Source organism: Chanos chanos, chromosome 6, assembly GCF_902362185.1.
Source record: "Chanos chanos chromosome 6, fChaCha1.1, whole genome shotgun sequence".
Lineage (NCBI taxonomy): Eukaryota > Metazoa > Chordata > Actinopteri > Gonorynchiformes > Chanidae > Chanos > Chanos chanos.
This window is the reverse complement of record NC_044500.1, coordinates 4,088,497-4,115,046: the sequence shown is the minus strand read 5'-3', so window position 1 is coordinate 4,115,046 and position 26,550 is coordinate 4,088,497.

Genomic DNA, 26,550 nt, shown 5'->3' with positions numbered 1-26,550 from the left:
CCATCCATCAGCCAAGAGCAGCAGATTGACAAAAGGGGGATTGAAAGAAGAGAGAGAGAAAAAAGAGATTGGATTCAGATAGAAGAGTGAGATTGTTCTTCCTCAAGAGAAATGACTGGCGTTTTTTTTTCTCTCTCTCTCACTCTTTCTTTCTCTCTCTCTCCCTCTCTCTCTCTTTTTTCTTTTTTTTTTTTTTTCCTTTTTTGGTTTGGGAGGGTGTTGAATGGCAGCTGACAGGAATTGGATGCTGAGAGCAGTGTGCGGGGAGAGGTTGCGCTGGGTCAGGTTCCGCTGAAAGCCGCGTGTGAGAGGGAGCCAACGGAGACTAGGAGGGACACAAAGTGTGTTCTTTCTCTGGGTTTCCTTGGCAACAGCCTAACATCTCACAATCGCACTGCCCATTATCATGCAAGCTTTTTTTTTCTTTTTTCATCTGCTGCTCTTACTCAGTAGCCAAGGCACCTGCTAAGACACACACACACCTACACACTCACAGCACACACACACACACACCTACACACTCACAGCACACACACACACACACACACACCTACACACACACACACACACACACACACACACACACACACACCTACACACACACACACACACACACACACACCTACACACACACACACACACACACTCACACACACACACACACACCACACACACGCACACACGTACACACACACACACACTCACACCTAACACACGCGCACACACGTACACACATGCACACACACACACACACACACACACACACACACACATACAGAGAGTCAGCCCTCTCCTTAAAAAGCAAAGAAGCTTCCATCATTTATCAAAGGTTACAGTACAAACCATTTAGTAGAATTCGGTTTAACATTGCCAAAATACCCTAAGTTTGACCCTGAATCCGTCAGTTTGGTATGCGAAGGCCACACATTGGAGGAATGATATGATTCATTCATTCTTTGGACTCTCCCAGCACCTCCTCAGTCCCCATAGTACATTCTGCAAAGAGTCAGTCATCCACACACAAAGAGAACCATCAGATGAGACAACACTTGTCTAAAGAGCTTCTGAGAGATAGTTCTAAAAAACAACTGTTTTTCACCACCTTCTGTAACTTCCATATTTATCACTATTGTTACTGTGCAATTTTGCAACAGCCTTATGACCCTATCATTGCTTTATTCATTTCCGATACCGACTGGATGATAAAAAAACAATAACTGCAAACTGCAGACGTGCCTATTCACAGACTTGGATTCTATTGATTCTAAAATGGCACGCTGGCAAGCCAAACCATCAGTTCCCTTACTGACAGCTGTATTTGTCAAAATCTCAGATTGTTCGCACCCACCACGCAGAATCGGTTTGGCAAAGCGCCACAGTTGTGAAGAATTCGGAGAAACTGCCGTGAGCTCAGTGCCAGCTGAGGATGATGGTGTTTTTCATGTCAAAGTGACACTTTTGGAGGAGCGTTGGTGTTTGTGTACCTGCTGGAGTACGTGTCTAACAGCTGTAATTGACAGGAGAAGACCAAATTAATCGCCATGGAGATGATACAGCACATCTTCCTTGGTTTGATTAGAGATGACGTGCACCGCCACCGAATGCCGAAGGGCGGGAGAGACGACTCGATTAGTTGATGGGCACTCCTTGCGTGACACTTTACTCTCAAAGCATTAATTAGCCTTTACACTTTCAATCTGTGCAAAATCGGAGGGTCAGTGCTGAGCCAGTATCAAATTAAAATGCCTGTCAGCAAAGAAACATAAATGGCTTGTCGCATAAATCTTTGCATTTCTGATTTTTTTTTTTTCATTTTTTATCTTATTTATTTATTTTGTGCCTTTACCGCTCTTTGGAGACCCCCTGCTCAGATAGAGCCATGATCCAGTCATTCAATTTCTTTTCCAATCACAGAGGCCTTTTGACAAAAGCTTCCATTAAAAAAGGGCGTCGCTGCAGAAATAAGAGCCTCGCAGCATGAAACGGGGAGTCCACATATATTTCATTGATTTTAATCCCAAGGAACACAATAAATTTGTTAAAAAAAAAAAAAAAAAAAAAAAAAAAAACAAACTCCGATTGAAATATAGCCATTTACATCCAAGGGATAGGCACTGACTTTTCTCTGTCAGAAGGCAGGAAGAAAAAAACAAAAACAAAAACCAAACCAAAACAAACAAAACAAAAAAAACCCCACAAACGCTGTTAAGCAAACTGATCCAGATGAAGAGGCTAAAAAACTCATTTGAAATCTTTCAGTTCTAATCACAGCGTCTTTCTCTTTCATGACTTCATGACACGTGTCATTTGCCAAACGAATGTCGTCTCCCTCTGAGGCGAGGGGAAGGTGTGTGCAGCGGCTTTTTCACACAGGTGCCAGCGGTGCGGGCGAATCGTGCTCTTTGCTCCAGATTTGCTCTTCTGCATGTTAAAAGGCGTCGAGGGAGAGAAAGGCGAACTCCAGTCGCTTTTCAAACGTTAAACCTTAATGACTCTGCAGTCTACTGAAGCAAACTTTTTGGCTGCGACCTCCTGTTTTTTTTCCCCGGGATTATCTGAATATGTCTCCAATCATCTGTAAATCATACACACCACCACCCTTGTTTACCCTGCTCTTTGACCCTTGCCCAGGCTGACTCAGGAATGGCTATTCCCCCAGCAGGCTGAGAGACTAGAATCTGAACAACGGCTTCACACTTTCCAGCCCTCCACTGATTTTCTCTTAGAAAACAAGGCAAGCTGTGTTGTGTGCTGTGGTTATTTTCGGGCTGTTAAACTGGAGTCTGACGAGGTTAATGATGCATTGTCTCCTGACTTCTTTGTTTCAGATTATTCAACTTTTTTTCTTTTTCTTTACCATCAGTGTCTATGATAAAGGACTTATTCATTTTTTGTGGGTGTCTTGAAAAGAAAAGCATGTTTAACTATATTAGCAGTAGCCAATTTCGCCCAGAGTCTTACTTACTTAGTTGTTCGCATCAAAATGACCCCGTTTGTTCATGGTAGGTGTCACTTCTAGGTGTTTTAACTGAAAAGGTCTGTGTTTTTTGACTAATGTACTCTTTGCTTCAGCTCAGCCTGTTAAATGTCAAGCAATTGTCTAAAGCCTCATATTAACAGAATAAACTAGCGATGTATTTCAAAGCATCCGAGTTTTCCCAGTCATCCATCCCCGCTACGCGTGACAAGGACACCCATAAAAGCCGTGAATTATTTGGCTTAAGCTGGATTGAACCTTTTTTTTTTTTTTTTGATCCTGTGACTTTGCTGAAGGGTATTTCACAAAGTCCAAATCTGCCCAACTGTCCAACTGTCATTGTGAATCTGATTGGAAGGGGGTTTTTTTTTGTTGTTTTTTTTTTTTCTTTTAATCTCTTTTGCTGTGTGTTCAGTATCTCATGGTCCAGTGATGCTAATGCTACTCACAAGCTGACATTTTAACAATAAAAAAAGACATTTTTTACTAAAAACACATCTAAGCTCACTTGAGCTAAAACAATGATGGAATACAACATTGAGAAGGGATAACTCTTGAGTAAATACATGTAGCCTATTACCTTTTAGTGGCTTTACACTTTAGCATTAAACATTAAATCCTGTAGATTGATATTAGCTTTCTAAACACACTTTTTCTTAGCCATGTAATCTCCACCCATTCCTCAGGTAGTGATATTCATAAAATCGACCCCAGACAATCAGCATCTCACTTTGCATGAAATACACGGGTCATTGTCTTGCTCTCATAACTCCTCTCTTCGTATGGAAGTGGTGATGCATCATGCTGTCTGCACGGTCTGGCCAACACTTCATTCATCAGAGTCACAGTCTGTTGCCTTAGTGTGGATGGCCTGTGGACTCTTCCTCTCACCTAATACCCCGTGAGAGTCAGTGAGAGGGAGAAAGAACTCCATCAGTGTCATCAGACTCATCATTTTACATTTTGCCTGTGTTCCTCTGCGTCTTCAACCCGGTTAATGCCTTCCAGTTCACTCCCATGTACTGTACTCTCAGAAAACTACAGACGCAACTCCTGCCAAGGATGTGGAGCCTCTCTTTCAATATGCATGTCTGGAACTACATTAACAGTTGCATGCAGCAGTAACTCCACTTCCACACTAATTTTGCATGTGAGCAGATCACTGAGAACAGGACTACAGTGTCACCTGACGGACTTTGAAAAAGGTGCAGTCGTGGGTGCCAGGAGCGTGGGTTTGAGCGTCACCAAGACAATAGGGTTGCTGTGCTTTTTTTTGTTTTGTTTTGTTTTTTTGTTTTTTTTTGAGCACGGCAATCTCAAAGGTGTACAAAGAATGAATGGACCAGAGCACAGGACGGCTCGTCGGAGTGTTTGCTGTGTGGGAGGCAGCCCTTGATGACGGGAGACGTCAAGTGGCTTGTGCCATGATAAAAAAAATGGCCAGTCCGCAGTACAACAGTGAACATCATAAAGCTGTTGTGTGGTAGAACAGCCGATTTCAGAGCATACAATGCGTGACCCTCTTGCCTGTTTGGCGTTTCAGAGCACACAATGCATGACGCTCTCACCTGTTTGGCGTTTGACAGCAGACGGCCACACAGGGTACCTCTCCTGTTCATGTCACGCCTGCTGAAGACGTTTGTATCGGGCTAATAAACACCAGCACTGGACCGTGGACGACCGGAAAAAGACTGCCTGATCTGATGAAGCTCTGCTCCAACTACACCACCCCAGTGACAGGCTCAGGGAGCGGTGTAGGAAACATGGGGCAAAGGCACTCTTATGCATGGTTGCAGCTGTACAGGCTGGTGGGGGAGGCATAGTGATTGGGGCTCAATAGTGGTTTTAGCTTGTATGGTGCCCTGGGCTAGCCCCCGCCTTCAGCGGCGAAAATTATGTGTCTATCCACACACCCACTCCACCAACAACAACGAAAAAGCCCCGTTCTGCCCTAACTGTAATTTTTGTTAACAATATGTCTGTGAAACTATAGATTCACAATATTAAGAACGAATTGTGGTTTATTTGATAGCATTTAGTAGTGTGACTGATTTTACTAATTGCGTTAGTACTGGGCAAAGTTAGTGGTGCGCTATTTGAGAGATTCCTCTGCTCCCCCCTACCTCAGGCTTCCAGTGGGGAGACCTGAGGTCCACCTATTCCCACCCCCCTCCCCATCTCATACTTCTGAGTGGGAGACCTTCCCAGGCAGTAGCCCTCAAACTAGAAGCGGGACACCCACTCTGACATGGTTAACTGACCCACACGGTGACATGATATCATTGATGTGACATGCAAGTTAGCGATAGAAAACCGATCGCGCAAATGTCACCATTCCGAATTTTTTTGTGCAGGTGTCCCATGCTGCCCCTGGCAAGATGCCTCCCTGGGCAGCTGCCCATGTCGCCCATAACTAAATCGGCCACTGATTGAGCTGGCATGCACTGTGTTCATGAATACCTGCAGACTGATGCCTTGATGCCAATGCATCCCTCAACATCAAGGTAGACCAGGTTCATCCATTCATAGCTACCATGTACCCCTAAGAGGATGGGTACTTTCAACAAGATAATGGTGACTGTCATTCGTGCATGAACCGACCAGGAATGGTTGAATAGTTTGAGGAAGATTCAGGTGAAACGACGTTAATGACCCGGTTACCACAAGCCCTGTAACATCAATCCCACTGAACACAGAGGGGAAGATCCACCCATTAGCCTTAAGCCACTGTGTGGAGCAGTGATGTGTGCTTTAACATGGGGATGCTACAGCACTGTTGCTGAGTTACTATCACAGTGTCTGGCAGCTCTTATCAGGGCCAAAGGTGGCCTGGCACGATACCTAACAGGGTTGGTTTATTTGCTTGTTTGTTGTTTTTGGTTACCGAAAGTATAGTGGGCTTCTACTCATGTATTTGTCAAAAATCAGCAACATTTCTAAATACCAAAATGTACCTACATGCTCCTTCAGAGTCCACATACATTTGTGTAAGATGTCTCAAAGTTTTGGCTGTGTCTCAGTCGCTATTCAAACTCTCAAATGGCAATACTTTCATGCATCAGAACCATTGTTCTGTCAAGCACACTGAGATAAACCATTCTTATCTGCCCTAAAAATACATTAGAAGAACAGCAGTGATTTGACTGATGGGGGGTGTGGAGTCTTTCTAAGAATGCTTAGTTCCATTGATGTTATCGTGAAATTCCCTTCCCCTGTGTATTAGTTAGCGTCTTTAGAACTTCAGAACATCGGTATTCCACCATTCTAGATGAGAGAGATCATCAGTCTGCTTCTCTGGCTTTCCCGAACATCACCGCAGGCGAGCTAGGTCACGATCCCTCAGATCTGTCACACGTCAACAGCTGAGCAGGATGTGTGGAAGTGAACGATGCAAGTGAACTTGAAGTCAGATGCATAATAGCATGCAGGAATACTCTGAAGTTGACTTTCTAATGCAATGTGCCATGTGTGTTCTCAAGGTGTTACTGAAGATTTAGTACACAAATTACAATTAACATATTACATATCCTCACAGCTATGTGTAATTACTTGTATTATGTTCGTTCAGGATCATTAAGAGCATATATATATATATATGTGTGTGTGTGTGTGTGTGTACATACATATATAGATTTTTTTTTCTTTTGCTCCGTCTGTTCTTCAAGCTGAAATACTACCCACTAACAGAAAAGTAAATAGATTATAGGAGATCAGCACGATTTGTCTTTAGGCTATGGCTGTATTACAAAATCTTCAATATGTCATAGGTGTTAGCACATTGGGGGCGAGGGGCGAGGGGCGAGGGGCGGGGGTGGGGGGGGGGGGGGGGGCTACTGTTGACAATTCATGTAATTTCAAATTTGGTTGCAGTAAATAATGAATGAGGTGGGCAGTGGACTGATTTCAGTGGATTCATTATTATTGCAAAAGCCATGAGACTCTGCTCTGCTTTTCAAAAATATGTTTTTTCTCAGTCTTTTTTTTTTGGTGGCTCCCTGCCATGCCTGAGTGTGCAGTAATAGAACACAGGATACAGTGGAGGACAGATTTGTACAAGCATATTTTGAGATTTTCTTCAACTACGTCTGAGAAGCTATGAAGGTTGAACAGTGGAGGCAAACTTCACCAAAAAAAAAAAAACCCTCTTATTCTCAGATCTCTATTTTTTTTTTTTTAAGCGCAAGTTTCGCACTAATGAAAAGAAGAAACTCAAAAATGTAGAAGCATCAGCCTTGACTCTTCTTTCTGAACTGTCTTTCTCCATCGATAACAAAACTTACAACTAACAACCACCCAACATGCAATTAAAAAAAAAAAAAAAGAGAGAAAGAGAGAAGGGTTAGGGTGAGAAAAGAAAAAAACCCTAGAAAACGTAGGACATAAATAAGCAAAAGGAGTTTGTACCAGCGAAGAGAAAAACAAACCTTTTACACCAAGTCGATGGTACACACAAAATTTAGGAGCCTTTTGTAAGGGAGAGAGGGACAAGATGAGCCAGTTTTTACTCATGTTGTCCTGGAGGTCAAATGAGACAGAAAAACATGTACCTTCATTTCAGGATCTATCCTATCAAATGAAACGATCAGAATGCATCCATGACAAAGCTGCCTGAAAAAAAAAAAAGACTTCTCAAAAAAAAAAAAAAAGGTGCTCCTCTAGCTCAACTTGCTCCAGGTTAGGGCTAAGTTGAGCCACAGGTTTAAACCTTAATATAATTCTGTTCACAAACAGTTTCACAGTTTTGAACTTGTGAGAACAAATCACCACTTAGTTTCAAGACCACTGAACAATCAAAAGAGCTATTCAATATATCCAGTCGTCAAGGTTGCAGGGAAATGTTGCTCCCTCCTTGCAGTTCCTCTAGCCTTCTGAGGCTGAGGCAGCGTATTCGGGACATTACCTTACGGACACTCAGCGGGAGAGATGCCTCGTCCTTTCCCTTTCCTTGAATGCAAAGACTGGTTTCTTCCTGCCAGTGATCGCCCGGATTCTTCTGAGAAATCACTGAAACCACTGGCTCAGTTTACCCCGTAGCCTTTGGCTCACTTTGCCCCATAGCCACCATTTTCGGAAAAAAAACGGCCTAGCTTAGCAATCTAGGTCAATCTTTAGCGAAGTGATTCACACAGTTTTATATGTTGTGAAATCACCAAGATGTATAATATATTTTGTTTAGGCCTGGATAAATTTGCTTTGACAAAACAGACATTATACCTGACATGCAGAAAATTTACTTTGAGAAGCAAAAAAAAAAAACAGTTCTCTGTTTAAAAAAAATAAATAAATAAATACTTTCCACTTCTCCCATGTGCTTCTCTCCATCACCACAAGATAGGAATGATGGGCGCTTCCTGAATTTATGGTCACATGACAAAACATGTGCACAGTTCCCCAGATACAGGGGGTGGGTCAACTTGCCCACTGGCTCATCTTACCTCACTCTCCCCTATGTTACCGCAGCAATATGCAAATCGGTCCAGTCGTAGTTAGCCACACCCACTCTTAAGGGGATCTACCCTCCTGAGGAATTTTGCTCCATTCTCAGTCTAACACACCCGTTTCGGGTCTTTATTAACATCAGAGCTGTTTGAATCCGGATGTGTAAGGGTACTCTGATGGGAATTCCACCAAGCAGGATTTCTCAACAGCATAAATTAACAATCAAAAACTCCCCAGTGACAATGTTCCTTAGCTAGTCTCCTAGTGGACAGTTTTCACTTTTGGTACAAGTTGTGTGACTAACAGTGAAATCCCACTGTGTGAAACACTCTCCTTTGAGGACAGCTGGTCACTAGCCCTGTAAAACAGTAATCATTATGGGAAAATGTGAAGAGTGGCCTCATTACACATTTACCACTGTGGCACTCTTTGGCACTCTTCTTATTCAGTTTCATATTTACCAAAAGAGATGTTTTGTGTTACGGTTCCATTTGTGTCTGTTCTCCTGTTGTCATTGAATCTATTCATTTATGGTATTATCTTGACCTTATCTTCCTTGCAGACCAATTAGTAAATCTGATCTTCACAGTTCTGTTCTTGTACACGATTGACTAAAAGTATACCCATGCTTGAGAACTTCAGAAAGCATTTTTTTTTTCCTAATGGCAAATAGTTAGATCAATGAGAATAAATGTACCTCATGGGTGACCATTCTTCATGATGTGACAGGCATCACTTTGGTTGAGAAAAAAAACATAAAACATGGCTTCAAGGCTGTAGAAATATTGGCAGGTTTTTCATATTGCCTTCTGAGGTGGTGTGTAACAAATCATTTTCATATCAACATTCATATAACCCCCCCGCACCCCGTTCCGTCCCCTCGGCAAAGTAGCACTCCAATCTCACAGGCTCCCGAAGGTTTCCCAGGGCTTGTGGAATTACACCGACTCCCTTAATATCTTTGTATATTAGATATCATATGGACCTTACACTATCTTCATCATAAACTGATATGAAAATATTTGAAAGAGTATGAGGTCTATTTTTCCCCAGTGGAGGAATTTTAAACTTTAGCTGGCATTGTTGATGGACATTTTGTGTCCAAGTTAACAGGGAGGACAATGTTTTTCATTCTAAAGAAGTCATCTCTCTCTCTCTCTCTCTCTCTCTCTCTCTCTCTCTCTCTCTCTCTCTCTTTCTCTCTCTCTGTTACAGGAATGACACCACAGTACAGGCAGAGATAGAGGCAGAGTTTTGTTTTTTTTTCCTAATAAAAGAGGGACATCTGGTGGCTGGAGTGCTGGATGACTTTGAACGTGGTACCATAAAGTGGTCTTTCTCTTCTCGCTCAGGACACTGAGTGAAAGGCAGTCGCCCGTCCCTTTAAAGCAACCTGTTGTTCACTGGCTCATATTTCTATAAACACTGCTTTAATCTTCCAGTCCTGTCTGAGACTGGACACTTAGGCTTTTCAGAGGGAATTAATGGTACGGAATTATGAAACTCTTGGTAGATTTACATCTTTCTTTGATGTAAAGAATGTTTTGAAAGCACTGGTTAGAGTGGTTGATACTAATGCTTCTGTCGCAGTAAAGTTCCCTGCTTTGTAGTTCCTCTCTGCATATTTCCTCTTAGAGCCCAGGATTGGCTTTTTGATTATGGCACTTTTTATCAGGTAAAATGAATTGTGTGTGTGTGTGTGTGTGTGTATGTGCGTTTGCGTGTGCGTGTGCATGTAGGTGTGTGTACGAGTGTGAGTGGTATGAAATACACTTATTTAAAATTAGCACATGAAAGCATTTTCAGAGTAATGACTATATAGAGATAACAACAAAGTAATAATTTTATGCAAATAAGCCATGTAAATACAACAATAAGTATAAATAGTTTCATTCTACAAAAGCACTGTCTCTGAGGACATGGCTCCAAACAAACCTGAAACTTTTTAAAAAGTTTGAGAAAAGTTATAAATATCAGCCTCGAGTGTGAATCAGATCTTGTAACATTTAAGAGTTCTTGTAACGGGTAATAAGCTAGTATATCATAGACCTTTGAAATTGCACTGGGGTGGTGTTGACCTTACTGGTCTGAGTGGGATGACAGGCAGAGAGAGAAAGAGAGAGAGAGAGAGAGAGGGACTTTACAGCTCTGATTTCTGTTCAGAGTCTCCGTGCTAAAGCACAGACGTGAGTCAGCTCCGAGCACAGAGTCACTTATTCAATATATTTCACGTGTAGAGAAGTCTGGACCAGTTGTGATGCTCAAAAAAAAAAAAAAAAAAAGGAAAAAAGAAAAGACAAATCTGTCCTATCTCAACACACAGGCAAAACAGAACCATGAAAACCTTCACGCTTATTTTTGCAGAATTTATATTATTTATTATTTAGAGGAAACTTTTGAGGAGTATTCAGATTTGAAGAAGCTTGCCAGATTACGCACTTTAAGTATTACACCTCTAGTACCTGTTTTGTAATGTAATATTAGGGTTTTTTTTGTTTGTTTGTTTTTGTTTTTTGTTTTTGTTGGGTTTTTTGTACACATCAATCATAACACTATTAGAAAAAAATTTATATGCATTCTATGCAAGAGAAGAATTGAATTCCTGTAATTTTGTCAAGAGAATACTTATAAATGATCAAGCATGAACGTTTTCCTTCTGTATGCATAGAAAATTGGGAAAAGACCACCTTAAAAATGCCTGCAAAGGAAGTTATGTAGCAGTCCACTGTGGCAGTCAGCAAAACCAGCCCTGAAAGTTTCCAGTATTGAGTTGTCTCACATTTAGCTTTCATGTCTTGTTGTGGACTTCAACCAGACAATAACATACCTGTGAATTGTGTGATCTGCCCTAAAAATACCTGACATATTATTGGTTTTCTGTCCTCATATCCATTTGTTTAAAAAAAAAAACAAAAACAAAACGCAGAGCTGAAGATATGTGCACATACACTGCACAGGCAAGCAAGAGAGCAAGGTAACCTGAGAGGAAGTAGCCGCCCTGCTTGTCATAGTAATACAACACAAGGACCTGTGTGTCACTCTGTATTCTCCTCAGTCTCTTCCCTTCCCTGCTCTGGCCAGAGAGGAAGCTGTCGTTACCACGGTAACACTTCACAGAGATGCGTCCTTTCACAGTCGCACACAAGTTTACAAACGTAAAGTTTTATAACTTCTCACAGAAAACAAAGAAACAAAATCAAACACAACCATAGACAAACAAACACGCACACAGACAGACAAACAAACAAGCAGACAGACAGACAGACAGACAAACAGACCGACAGACAGGCAGAGAGACAGACAGATGGACAGACAGACAAACAGAGAACAAGACATAGATAATCCCTACACATTCTCGTGGGTGTGTAGAAAAAAAACCCCAAAACGTAACACAGCCACAATGACCTTTTTCACCGAACATCTCTTCTGTTACTTCTCACCTCACCACTTTCCCCTGCACTGCAGAGAAGCCAAAGCCAACACAACCATCACCGGTTCTCTCTGCACTGCAGAGAAGCCAAAGCCAACACAACCATCACCGGTTCTCTCTGCACTGCAGAGAAGCCAAAGCCAACACAACCATCACCGGTTCTCTCTGCACTGCAGAGAAGCCAAAGCCAACACAACCATCACCATTTCTCTCTGATGACACAGGAGTAAATTGGAGTGAGTGTACCGCTCTGAGAGCCCGATGCATTTGAAAGCTTCAGGAATAGATTGTTTGCTTCTGCTATGTATCACAGGCTGAGAGATGGTTGTCCTAGATTTTTTGTTGCAGCAGAATATATAAACCTATTATGGTAGATTGGCTCTACAGACACTGTCCTGACTGTGTGTGGAGGGCTGTTAGAACAATTTTTCAGCTGCTCTGTTTCTAATGGTTGCTTCTGTTTCCCACAGATTCTCCATACACTCCTGATTATATGACTTCTATTGGCATGAGTTGGAGTAACTAAGAGCTGCATGTTAGTTCTTCCAGAGGTGTAAACATACAGGCAGAATAAGCACTGGCATTGTTCCACACTTCATGTCATAAAACAAGTGACAAACGCCAACACGGTTCTTACATATTCAGACTTATCCACTGACGCGTGACAACACAGCGGTCTGATGCACACACGAATGGGTGTGTGCCTCATACGCGACATTATATTACACTTATTCATTTAACAGATATTTTTATTCAAAGCCTCTTCCAAGATATGCAGAACGCAAACCAAATACTGCGTGCAAAGCGTTTACGAAAGAATGACGTCAAACCATCAGAAAGGGATACATTCCAATTTCCCTCGCTAACCACTGCAAAATAAAGTGTGTTATTTCAGGGGTTCGGAGAGAACGTTTGTTTAATGACCTCTCAGCAGGACTATTGATTCAAACATCTATGAATATAATTTATGATTAATTTACAGATTTATGAAGATGTATGACTCTCTGGAATTGACCTGCGGTGAATGAACTAATTTAATAATATTCTGCTTGATTTTTGTTGGCACCTCCTCATGAATATAGTGCAAATGAGCGCGTTCCATTTGCCTGGGTCCTGACTGGAAGTCAGTTAATCACGTCTTATAACCATATTGGCCAATAAACGTGACATTTCTAAAGCTGACAGGCAGAGTGACAAGCCAGGCCTGTAAAAGGCTTTTACTCTCAGAAGAAGTGATTGTGAATATTAGTGAGACCCCAGCTGTCAGCATTTAGGCATCAATTACTTATCTGCTCTCAACCTGAGTGACATAACGTTATACTCACACCTAACTCTAGACCGATCCGAGGAGAGTCAGACACCAGTCGGCTATCGCCAATATCATCTGTATTCATGGGAGGTGCTTCATGATTCATGAATGATTATTACCGATTGTCAGAAGCCCAGCGCTCAACAGCCCTCTGGGTATACACACAGTAAAAGTATGTACTGCACTCAGACTGCTATAATTCAATATTAGATCACTTCTGACTGCTAACCTATGCTGCTTTCTAAATATGTTACTTTCTGAATCTTGGTCCAAACTGAACTTGTCAAAGAAACTCTGAAGCCCTGATTTAATTCTCACTGCAATATAAATGACATGACCGGTTGTTATGAAAAGTTTTGGTTCAGCCGACGGATGAGGATAGGTGTGCTCTCCCGTTAAGCCTCTCTGTGTAATCTCTCCCTGCGGTGGTGAGTGGCCCTGTGAAAGCCGCTGAGCTAATTCAATGCTCCCACCGTCCCAATATGACTGGGATAATGTTAAAGATACAGTGATTACCAGATCAATGAAAAAAAAAAAAAAAAAAAGGATTATGATCTCATAACTCATAACATCTGGAAAAAAAAGTCTTCATTTTTATTAAATTTGTTACTTATATGATTTTTATATGATATGTTTATATGAGACGCTATATATGACATATAATTATATATAATTTTTCCCACCTAAATAATCAATTTATTTCTATGCACAGGTGAGATCTGAAAGACGATGAATCTGACACTTTTTTCACTGATCTATATTTTTTGAGATGATGTCTCATTTGAAAGTCATTACTTCTGAGATCAAACATGTTGTCAGTATGTCATGTTTGCCCCCCCCCCCCCCCCCCCCCCCCCCCCCCTACCAACACAGCCCCTTCCTAATCTCGTGTCTCCTCATGACAAAGTTCAGAGAACATCTCCCGTCACCTGTCATATGCCTCATGACAACACCTGACACAGGCTGGCTTTGTACTCCTGTCTTCAAAGAAGATTTCTCTTTTTTTTTTTTGTTTTTTCTGGTTGAAATTCAAAGACAATGACAAAATTACTCTAGTTGTGTATGTGAAATGAAACAGCATATTCAGAAAAAAAAAACTGATATCAACAGAATTTTTGACTGAGCAAAATGTTTTTGAGAGAAGCAGACTGCCCCCTTGTGGCCTATCGTTTGACCTGTTTTTCTATTCCTTTGGAGTTTTACTCATGGCGAACACAAGCCATTACTGCGCGTTCATGGGATGTGCCATGGGCCTTTTCAAGAATTATTATAATTGTATTAGCAGGAAGAAGCCACCTGGTGGCAGTATAATATAAGAAATGAAACATTCACCACATCTGTAACTTAACTGCAGTGAGGATGTGAATGTGTGTGTGTGTGTGTGTGTGTGTGGCCGTGTGTCAGTTTCCAAAGCAATAATGACTTCAGAGGCCATTAGCCATGCTGTCACTGCAAATCAGTATCATTCTATCAGTGCTAACACACAACACTATAATCCTGAGCTTCTTAATTATGACTTTAACCCTAAACAATATGCCTTCCTGCAAAAGTCCACAGTCTTGGTTGTGCAGCACTCTCTCAGTTTGTCTTATCGAGTCCGTGCTGTGTGTACTATTATTGACCAAGCCACTGAATCAAACTGAATAATGTTTGTGTCATTTCAGTTACTCCCAGAATCCATCCTGATCAGCAGCTATTCACTAACATCAGTCAGGCCATACAGACTCACTCAGCCATTCTACAGTGTGGTCTTCATCTCATATGTGAACACGTCTGAACACAGACAGACGCTGAACTCAGTCCCAACACAGATCAGAGCTCCACACGTAAATGACTGTGTCCTTACTGCTGATAGACACAGCCTTCACACACACACACACACACACACACACACACACACACACACACACACACACACACACACAGAAAAACAGCTGAAAAATAAATGAATGAATGAATGAATGAATGAATGAATGAATGAATGAATGAATGAATGAATGAATTTGGGAAAGGCAGTATGTGACAATGAGAACAGAATATTCTCTCAGGTACTGTCAGTACATCCACATATGCAGGGCAGAAACACTGAGAGACACACCCTTCACACACACACACACACACACACACACACACACAGAGAGCTGATGAATGAATGAATGAATGAATGAATGAATGAATGAATGAATGAATGAATGGTCTCGTATATGAGAATGAGAGCAGAATATTCTCTGAGGTACTGTCAGGACATCCACACATGCTGGGCAGAGTCATAATTAGCTTTCACTCTAACTCAAACAGAGCTTTTCAGTTGGCAAAGCAATTTCTCGACTGTGCATTCCTTCCTGTTCTGCAGAGTGAAGGTTCATCATTTCTGGCACTGAGTATAAACGCCTTACATTGAAATATTAGCTGATACAACCACCACTTTCTTATTTATTTATTTATTTATTTTTTATCTCAAGGACAGCTGCATGTTGTGTTAGTCTTAAAAGGGATTTTACACAGCTTTAGGTCAATACTTTCCTGTAGTTTTGTGATGGAATGCCCAATGTCTATGTATACTGTGTAACAAATAATACATTTTATATTATAAAATGCATGCGGAAATGGTATCAAACTAATTCAAAAGATATAGCCAATACAGATTTTGATCTCTAAAAGCAAACTTCAACAAAAGCAAACAAACAAACAAACAAACAAAAAACTCAAATCTGTGACTGTACCTCAGCCTGCTCTAGTAAAAAGTGAGATGGTAAGGTCAGATAGCCTGCCTATCAGCTTCACAAGATCTTACACTAACCCTACACTGTGTGCGTAGATATCCCCATCCCATCCTGAGAATAATCCACAGAAACCAATGATTTTTTAACACTCACACAGCCAGTCGTTTCACAGGACAGATTCAACCAATCATGTCACGAGACACACATAGCCAGGAATTTCACAGGATTCATTTAACCATTTAATCACATCACAGAACAAGCCCTGGGAAAACAAATGTGAATATCAAGCCATATCTATACACATCCCATTTATGTGAAAGTGAGCAAAGTAAAACTTAATAGAAAGCACCAGGGTTTGTACCCCAGCTCTCATCATTTCATCTTAAGCTGACACAAAAGAGAGAGAAAACATTCAGGTTCAAACACAGCAATAATCTGTCAGCGCCTGAGCTCTCTGACTCCTGATATCTACACACACAACAGACCTCAGATCAGACATCACTGCTTTTCTGCCGTACACACAAGTCATCTCTCTGCCATCTAGGCTCCACAGAAAGAACATGCCACCTGCATTAAAAAAAAAAAAAAAATCGACATAAGCTTAGATGTCTAATACACAATCTAAAACAGATCCTTCTTGTCTCTTTTGTTCTCAAGGATCCTTTGAAGTTTGAAAAGAGCCGTAATGGCGGCAGATGCACATACTGAAGGTCTTTGTAGTTCACTCACTAGTAGAATTTGTAAAGAGTGAGAATGAAATTCGCGTAATTTGGTTGCTGGTTGCATATGTGTGAAGGCTAAAAGGTCTCTGTCATCTGTTCACACGCTGAGCCGTGAGGGCTTCTCGGAAACATTTAGAGCATATGTGTGAGCAAAGGTTTAGATCTGGAGCTCGCCCTACTGGGGACCAGACCCAGAGATGTTCACAGAGAGGGGGTGAGTGCCAGGGGGATCTGAGAGGCCTTATCGGAGTGTGCGGTAACCATGGAGACAGGCGATAAGACAAGCGCAAGCGGTGTCCTCAGAGGAAATTCGGTCTATGAGATGGGTGCTCTTTATACCCTGCCTGATTAGGAACAAGCAGAACACAGTTAATGGCTGCTGAACTCCTTCGTTATATATAGTCAGAAAAGAAAGAGTGAGATTTCAGCCTCATCTGGAAATCATAATCTACAATTATATGCTGAGAGCATTTATAAGCATTGTGTAAACTTTGCATGAGAGACTACTCCTTGCTTACAGGTTGGTCATGCTATTAACATTGGCTCAGGAAGCAATACACATTTTATTTGTGAAAAAATGTGTTTCTTTTGGAAAAACCTCAAAACACAGTGTCATAGGAAGACCTCTAAATGCTGTGTTAATTGGTGAACACTCCAGGTGCACAGCTTGTGGTTTAACACTATGTTTTTCATTAGAACTAAGTGGTAATGATAATTTGGTTTAGTGATGGGTGTGGAGACACTGTTTGGCATATGGTGTAGTCCCCGTGGCACTGATGGCGTTTGAGCAGAGCAGACTGGAGGCTAACACTTCACTCAGGTGAAGGACAAGTACCACAGAGCATTGTGGGTAAAAAATGGAAATGCAGTCCATCCTGCCTGACTTGGGAAAAACCCTCTGGAGATCATGTAGAGACAAGCCCATATGAACCCTCTTGAGAGACACCTCGATTCTCACCGCGGGAAACGGAACGCATGAGCTTTAAAAGTGACTACACGTCATGTGACTCTGCCTGAGATGATTACGTGCTGTAAAACAGGGTTTCCCAGTCCATTCTACAGATCCAGTAAAGACCGTTTGTTAAAATGAGATTTCTTATACTGGACTGATGTTATCCACACTGCAGAGTTATTATAGCATTTTACTTCCAGGGTGAGAAATAGGTGAAATACACAAAAATATCGAAAATAAAATAAAGATTCTTTTTTTTTTCCAGGAGTAGTGGGCCGATCCAATACCTGAAATGTCATCAGATGTTTGTCATATGTTGTTTTTTTGTCAATTTTGTTTGTAATGATCTGTTGTTGAAAATAATGATACACCATAATAATCCTCCCTCAAAACACCAAACACTTACATGGTGTTATCGATCATTAAAATTAAAGGTTAAAAACATATGCTTACAATTAAATTTACTGAATACATTAGACTGCAGATATCCCCAAGCAGTGTCTGAGCCAGCAAAGTCTTTGTTCCACTCTGAATGGATGGGTAGGTAAATGATTTTGCTACAGGCTTTTTTCTGTGGTTTTCCAGGAAGAATTCAAATATTCAAAAAGCACTTTTTGCATGCTGCGTGTATGAATTATGCAGCCTGTGATCTGTGATATGAATATGAATATTAAATTTACATAAATCTCACAAATTGTCTTCGGAATGAAAATTGAAGCAGATAATTGCTTTGACGGGCGAACAGATGAGAGGTTGTTGGATGGTATCAGAATTCCACATTCTGTATGATCCTGACTGATTTCCTGTGATCAGAGTTCAGCATCGTTCATCTTCGTAAGCTTAAATATCAAGAAACACAATCATCCAGCACAGAAAGCTGAAACCTTGAGAGTTCAGGGCTCAATCTGCTTTTAAATGCTCCATCCAGCTAGGAGTATTAAAGTAGAACGTCTTCCCTTTGAGGGTTGGAGGATCATAGCTTACAGATTTAGAAGAGGGGTAGTGTAGAGATTTTATGTTAATAATGACACAGAGGTCTCTTGAAATATCAAAAACACATTACCATTTCATTCCCTAAAATTTTCTAAAATTTTAGAAGTTGGTTATGCACAGGCCTATATCAAAGACCTTTCCTTATGAAAGTTCCTAAGCCGCAAAAACTAACATTCATATTAAATCCAGTCTTGTTGCCAACGGAAACAAATACAGCAAGGTGTATCTGGTAATTTTGTAGCAATTACAGCTTTGTTTTGCATTTGGCTATAAGAATAGGGTAACACAATCTGACATCAGAACAGTGCCTGTCATGATCACTAATCCTCTGCAAGTTCACACAAGGTGAAGAGAACTCTGCATTAAGTGTTCTGTTGAAGCTCTCCACATAACCTGAGGACTATGGTTATACACCACGACATCTCAGGGCTCTCAGTGCAAACACAGAGAAGATAAGAGCAGACGGGTGATGTCAGAAATGACACATCCCATTGAAATCCTGCTCTCTGTGAGACACAATGAGACTACCGGAGACAGTTGTGGAGAATTCTTATCTCATCCATCACGTGCAAAGCCCAGATGGCAAAGGCTGAGTAACAAATGCGCAGATGTCTTCAAACTTCAAATTTCATCTTTGTCTTCTTCATTCTTTCTCATTAGTATAACTGATTTCTTTCAGTTCATCTTTTTATTGTAACACCACTAACAAATAGAACTCACAGTTTGGTGGATTCTTCAGCTTTTGCCTTAACTGACATCTATAATCAGGGCGAGTTCTATTCTTCTTCTTCTTCTTTAATGAGTGGGAACGTTGCTTTGCTGGTTCACATACCAAAGAAGTACCTACTAGGGTTGTAGGTTCCCGGACCATACTTTGCCTGTCCTTATTTTCCATCAGTGCGGGCGTCTTTACAACAGACAGCCGTACTTGCAGTGGGCATTCTGACCATATAATTTGACATTGAACAGATACGCAAACATAAGACTTACAGTCGGGATCTTTAGGCTGAGTGGGAAAACAGACAGACTAAAGTGCTGCTCCACAGCCCCCTCAGTTTCTCTCATCTACAGTGAACCGTTGCAGATAATAATGCAATATCTCAGTTTCTTCCAACATATTTACTTCCAAATACCACTGCAGTCTGTCAGATTCGTGTTAAAGGTTACATAGGTTAATGAAATTTTTATGATTTATGGAATGCTTCGAATAATAAACAAACTCTTGAAAAGAAAGAAAAGTTTCAGTGCTCGTGCCCCGTGGAAAATAACATTATCCAACTCTTGAGTGACTCTTGACTGAATAAGCAAGGTCATTGCTGGTTTTCCATTGGAAAACATGCGCTTTTGAAAGTCCATTTCAGTTTGTATTGTGTGGTGGTGAAGTGGCTCTCTCTCAGCCTGAAGGGTTTGCAGAACCACTTCAGTCCCATTACAGTTCTTCATCATGGGACAGAAACACTAATCAGTCTCCTTCAACCAAACCCTAGTACCAGCAGCATGCCAGGCCTCACTCCGCTCTCAGTAATGACAGAAGTAAAAGACAGAATCTCCCAGTTGTCCTCATGAGCGAGAGTGCACAGAGGAACTCGGCAAGACAAGTGCTTATGAGAAACAATGGAAAAAATTAGACTAAATAATAAAAAACATACTGTAACAAACCATCTTATTGTGATTCACAATGATATGAATTTAACTTAAGTTATGGTTTGCTTCTGATACAAACCAAACCCATTGTATACAAGCTACCTGTAAAGACTGGACTGACAGCAGGTGTGTTGACCTGTTTCTGAACTTCAGTATATGTTATCAGCACATTATACTTCAAATAATAACTGCAACAGATCATCTATGCATTTTATTAAACCTGTAGCGGCTCTTCTTTCAATTTTCATTGGCTGCTTATGGGAGCAGGTTACTTGTAACAAGCATGACGCGAAAAACTTCTCAGTGAACTAAAAATTCAATTTGGTTGGTTCATTAGCATTTCGGTCAGAAAACTATGTTACTCCTAACTTGTCCATCTTATTTCTGTTAATTCAATACTCACATCCCAAGACCACTAACTGGAATGTTCCATTATAGTACAAGACAGGGGGGTACTCTTTGCGACTAAGCTACTGATGCAGTAGTTAACTACTTGTTAACTGCAGCAGCAATACATGTAATTATCATAACAATTATATTAAGGTTTAACAAATTACCAGATTCAAAGAAAGAGCAAGAAAGCGCAAACCTATACTGAACACCATCAGACTCTTAAAATGGCTCATACAGAACCACTACCCCCACTATGTTTAATAAAGTATGGTCAGTTTGGTTTACAGTACGGTAAGTAAAGTAAAGTAAGATGAACGTAAAATTTGGATAGAGGGAAAATAAAGAAATCATAAAACTTTGAGTTTGAATTGGAAGAATTATGTGTCCATAATGGTAATAATGGTAGTAATAATAATAATAATAATAATAATAATGATGATGATGATGATGATGATAATAATAATAATAGTCTAAGGAATGAGCTATTAAACGTGAGAGTTTGGGGTGACCTGGGGAGAAAATGAAGCTCTGCAGAGGATAATTCTAATGGTGTTGGAGATTGTGACAGTTGAGTAGAATGAGAGAACTGAGACTTTGCTTTTGTAGAGAAAAAAAACTTTAAAAAGAAAAAAACAAAAATCCATCTCTGGATTTACAATTTAAAACTTGCATTTTTATTACAATTTAATTTTCACCTGTTTATTGGGCTGTGACATATTTCACTGGCTTCAGCCTTTTTCAGACGGAAATTTAACGCAGATCATTTGACTTTCAGTTGCTGACAGGACTGGCAATTTGGCTAGTCAACCAAAAATCTCTATCAAAATTCTCACCTGCTAAGCAATTTTGTTCACTGCGCAAGACCCCACAAAAATACTGCTCGATTAAAACATTACATTGTGCTTTGTCAGGGCTTAAGTCGGATCTTCTTCGTCTGAGTGGGCAGGAACTTAGCTCACAAACAAACCTTAAACACATTTTAAAACCCTCATCAGGGGAGAGCAGCACTAAAGATTATATTGTCAGCAAAAGTGATCTACTAAAAACAAGGCACAGGGTAAATGCCTGGATGCTTATGCCACAGTTAAATAAATAAGTGACTGAATGTCTGTGAGTTGTTAAACCTGTGTGCATGTCAACCATTGTTCTCCGAGCAGTAAAGAAATGAGTGAATGGATATCTGTTAGTTGGTAAGCTTGTGTGTATGTTAGTCACTGTTCTCTGAGCAGTAATGCTTTTGTGAACAGAGCCAGAGAAACCCACACAGATTTTTCTGTCTGAGCTCTATAAGACTGCATTAGCACCACTGCTAAAACTGGCCTTAGCATTATCATAGCTCTTAACACTCAGCTCTGCATTAGCACCACTGCTAAAACTGGCCTCAACATTATCATAGCTCTTAACACTCAGCTCTGCATTAGCACCACTGCTAAAACTGGCCTTAGCATTATCATAGCTCTTAACACTCAGCTCTGCATTAGCAAAGCTGTCAATACTTTAACTCCGATTGAACATGGCTGCTAGCTCTCTGCGTTAGCACAGTTGCTAACTCTCAGCTCTGCACACTGCATTTACATTAGGCAAGGCCCCATTGGCAAAAAATGACCATACTCCTCAGTGCAGTGCTTGATTACTCTCCCCTCTTTCAGAAAATGCAAGTCAAATTCTGCTCTGTTACACAGTCTGTCTGTTGTTTTGCTATAAACAAGTCCTTTTTCAGGGCGAAAATTTTTGGGGCCAGGCTTAAAATATTCGGGGCTATAGCCCCAAATGATGGGACCTAACGACACCACTGACCTAGACAATCTGGACTCTCTCCGTACTCCAGATTCACAGCCCTCTTGTCTAACGTGGAGGTTTTTTGACGCCTGGCACATTTTCAGCTGACTGTGCATAGAAGTAGTGGTGGATTCTCTTGCTAATCTTCCATCAGTTATCCAAGCCTCAGTAGTTTAAGTTTAAGTGAGGAAAGTATCACATCCTTACAATCTGTAACCACTTTCACTGGTAGATCTGAGGTGTCTCTGTATTTTCAATAGATGGAAGAAATTATGACATTTTTCTCTCTACTTTTTTCATAATCCATGGCAACAGCTTTTCCTCGCTGTGCTGCTCAGTTTGACAAAGCAACATTCCAGTGCGTTTCACAGGTTCTTACTATCTGCTGTTCACAGGACCTCAGTGGGAAAGATCCAAAGCTAAGACAGGTGCTGCCTGTGATGATGGAGTGTGTTTCGGTAAACAAAATGAAGAAGACTGACTGCTCCTTCTGACAGCTGCTTCCACATCTGTGAATAACTCAGACTCAGATGAGTCTGTCCGGCCAAGAAGATTCTGCTTCAGAAAATTATTTGGGGATCTGGAGAATTTCAAGGTGAAAGTCACCATAGAAGAAAGAGGAGATTTAATGAAGAACGTGGTCAGGTGATTACCACAACATCACGGTTCTGCTGTTTGAGACAGAGACAGAGACAGAGAACGCGGGAGAGACAGAGATTGAGGGAGAGAGAGAGAGACAGAGACAGAGAGCAAGGGAGAGACAGAGATTGAGAGAGAGAGAGAGAGAGAGAGAGAGAGAGACTGAGTGTGGGGGAGAGACAGAAATTGAGGGCGAGAGAGAAAGGGAGAGAGAGAGAGAGAGGGAGAGACAGAGATTGAGAGAGAGAGAGAGAGAGAGAGAGAGAGAGAGAGAGAGAGAGACTGAGTGTGGGGGAGAGACAGAGATTGAGGGGGAGAGAGAGAGAGAGAGAGAGAGAGAGAGAGAGAGAGAGAGAGAGAGAGAGGAATGTAAGGACCATGTAACCAAGGAGTCTGCAGTCCTTTATGCTTTTTAGACTACTTTCAAAACATTATCTGTAAACAATTACAGTAAAATATGTATGTAAATCTAATAGATTACATACAAAACCATACGCTAAATAAATTGTTGTGAATTCAAATGATTACTTCATGTAAAAAAAAAAGCAGTCAGGTATTATCCGGATATAATTATGAAATTGAAAACATGGCCCTAAAATCCACAGTATCCTTACTCACATCCAAACATCAACACTCATACTGACATTTTTAATTCACTTCAAGTTACAGTTCACACCCACACTCTAATCTCTCAAATGTCATTTAAAGTAGGCGCTAGAATAACACAAAACCATCCTAAGTGCTGATATATACTGTTACCTTGGCAGGGCTAAGTACCTTCCCTACAGCACAAAATCAACCTATATATATATATATATATATATATATATATATATATATATATATAGTACATTATACAATATAATATACAATGTGCTATATGTATAACTACACACACACACACACACACATTTCAGTTGCTGTTTCTTTCTCTGCTGTCTTCTTGTCCTCTTTAATTTGCATTGATGAAAAAGCCACAAATGTATAGTTGTTGAGGGTAACTGAATGAGTGGGTTTACACAGACACATCTGTGTGCATTCTCTCTCTCAATATATTAAAAACAAAGCAGGCAGAATGTTCCCATTGGTTGTAATAGGATCCAGAGATGAGGCTTCTGTTCACTCTGTGATAACAATGAGCTGGAACCAAGATCAAATACTGACACTGGACTTGATTCAGTGCTGCTGTAATTTAAACAGCAGATAAATACAGCAATGATCACTCGTGCCAGTTAAAGTGGCAATGTGGAGAAAAATCTAGAAAAAAAAAAAAAGAAGAAGAAGAAGAAGGAGAAGGAGAAGAAGATTCCCTGTGACTCTCTCCACCCATAATTTAGTACAATCTTGTCCCTGTGGGTTCCTCACGGCACCATTACTCTTGGGCTCATTTTAGGAACTGTTTTTAATAACTGTGACACTAAATGAAGCGACAGAGAAATAATGAAAAGAGAACTTTTGCTTTTTTATAAATCAGAATCTTACAGTCATAAATAAACCAAAGTGTGACCAATGCAAAGTTATACACTGAAAGAAGATACATTTTTTATATACTCTGTGTCCTCATCAGACAGAGCATTAGGGCGTTTGTGGCTTTCAGCGGGAGAATCTTGTCTCTCTTCAGAATTATCTGCTGTCATATCAAAGTCCGTGTCTAATTTGCATTTAGAATGGACATTACATTAGGGCAAAAGTCGGACGTCATTCCTCTGACTGCTCTTGACTCTAGGTCACGAGTTTGTCGCTTTGGGTTTCAGCGATTTGACACGAGTTCATATGTTAAGAGGCGAATTTCAGACAAAGATCATAGAAGTTGCTCGTAACGTCCGCCCTCATGCTCTTAAAGGTAATTACACATCATTGAGGATGTGAACACTGAGGGACCAGACAGAATTAAAATTCCTGATAAGCTCTGAGTTGATGGACACCACTCTGAGAGAAAATTCTGGAATGGAGGTGTAAAAAAAAAAGGGAACAAAAAGTGGGTGATCTCTTTTCTCTCTGAATGAGCAATTATAAAGACTGCAGTTTTAAAGGACACTCACGGATAGAGTCTCAGTTGTGACATTGTTATGCACAGAGACGCAGCTCTAATTAAAACAATTATTCAGCTCATATCCACATGATCCCACAGGCTCTGCACTTCAGACTGTGAAAATGTACAACAAAGTAGACTGACGCAGAATGCCACATCTTCTGAGAGCAAAAGCTTTAGTGTTTCTAGTTCATTCCATTACATCAACAGGGTACAAGAGTTAAATAATGGAAGCACAGTTAGACAAAAGTCTTGATAAACAAACAAACAACAAAAAAAACAAAAACAAAAAAACAGGTAATAAATCTAATTCTCTCCCCAAAGCACAATGCTAATGATATGTTTGAAGTGTTTATCTTTCGATTTTTCTTTCTTTCTTTTTCTTTTTTTTTTTTTCTCACACTGAGCCGGATGACGCATTTCGTGAAGAGTGCTGTTGGATATCTGGCAACCACACAATCTCACAGGTCCCACATCATAAGAGATTAAGAGGGACAGTAAATCTTAGAAACAAGACGCATCTTTTCACCATGCTTTAACCGTGTGAACCAGTCAGGAGCTGGCTCCTACAATAAAACCAAAACGACATTTAGTTAAAACTGACCTAATTGTTCACAGACACAATGAATCTCTATCAATACACAATCACTATTTCTCACTGTGAGAAAGCTAATTACCTCCATACAGGATGGAAAGATGGAGAGAGAGACAGAGACAGAGAGAGTCCTTTGGGAACAGAAATCAAACACTGTTCTAATAAATCATGCCTGGTTAGGATACTGAGGCTCAATCTATCAGATGCTGGTCTATTTTTCTCTGCACAAATCACACACAGTCAGTGAATCCAAATTAGACTCCACTCTGACCAACACTGGCCGTGTGTGTGTGTGTGTGTGTGTGGAATAGCAAACCTAAAGTGGCTAAGAGAGGCCACTGTGTCCTCACAAACATAAGAAGAAACCAAATCCTGTCACATTAGCCCATATGTGCTCCTTCCATTTCAATTTTAATGGCATCCATTTTTTTCCCTCAAAATTTAAAAACTTAATTTCTCTTTCAGATTCTTTTTCTTTTTTTTCTTTTTTTTTTAATTTGCCATATTCAATCATATTAAGTCCATTCCCGTGATGTCATAATGAGGTAGCAAGCCGACTGGCCAACCGAACATCTGAGAAGTGGCCAAACTGCCACTGTAAATAAAAAAATACGTGCTTTAGTCCAAATATCTGCTTGTGGCCACAATATGGTTGAAGATTTCTGTGTTGTTGTAAAATCTTAAAAATGCAATGAAATTAGGGTTATGGACAGACCTGAAATACGTTCATGTCTGGGTTCAGGGTTTTGCATGTCACATCCACACATTACACCAACACACGCATGTGCAATCTGTACTCCGACTTGGAACCAAGAACTCAACAGTCAGACAGTCTAATGAGTAATGCTAAACTGAAAGCAAGCTGAAGGACCACACAGTCAGTCTGCTAGCACCACATCAATCTTTAGAGCGTCTATAGGGGT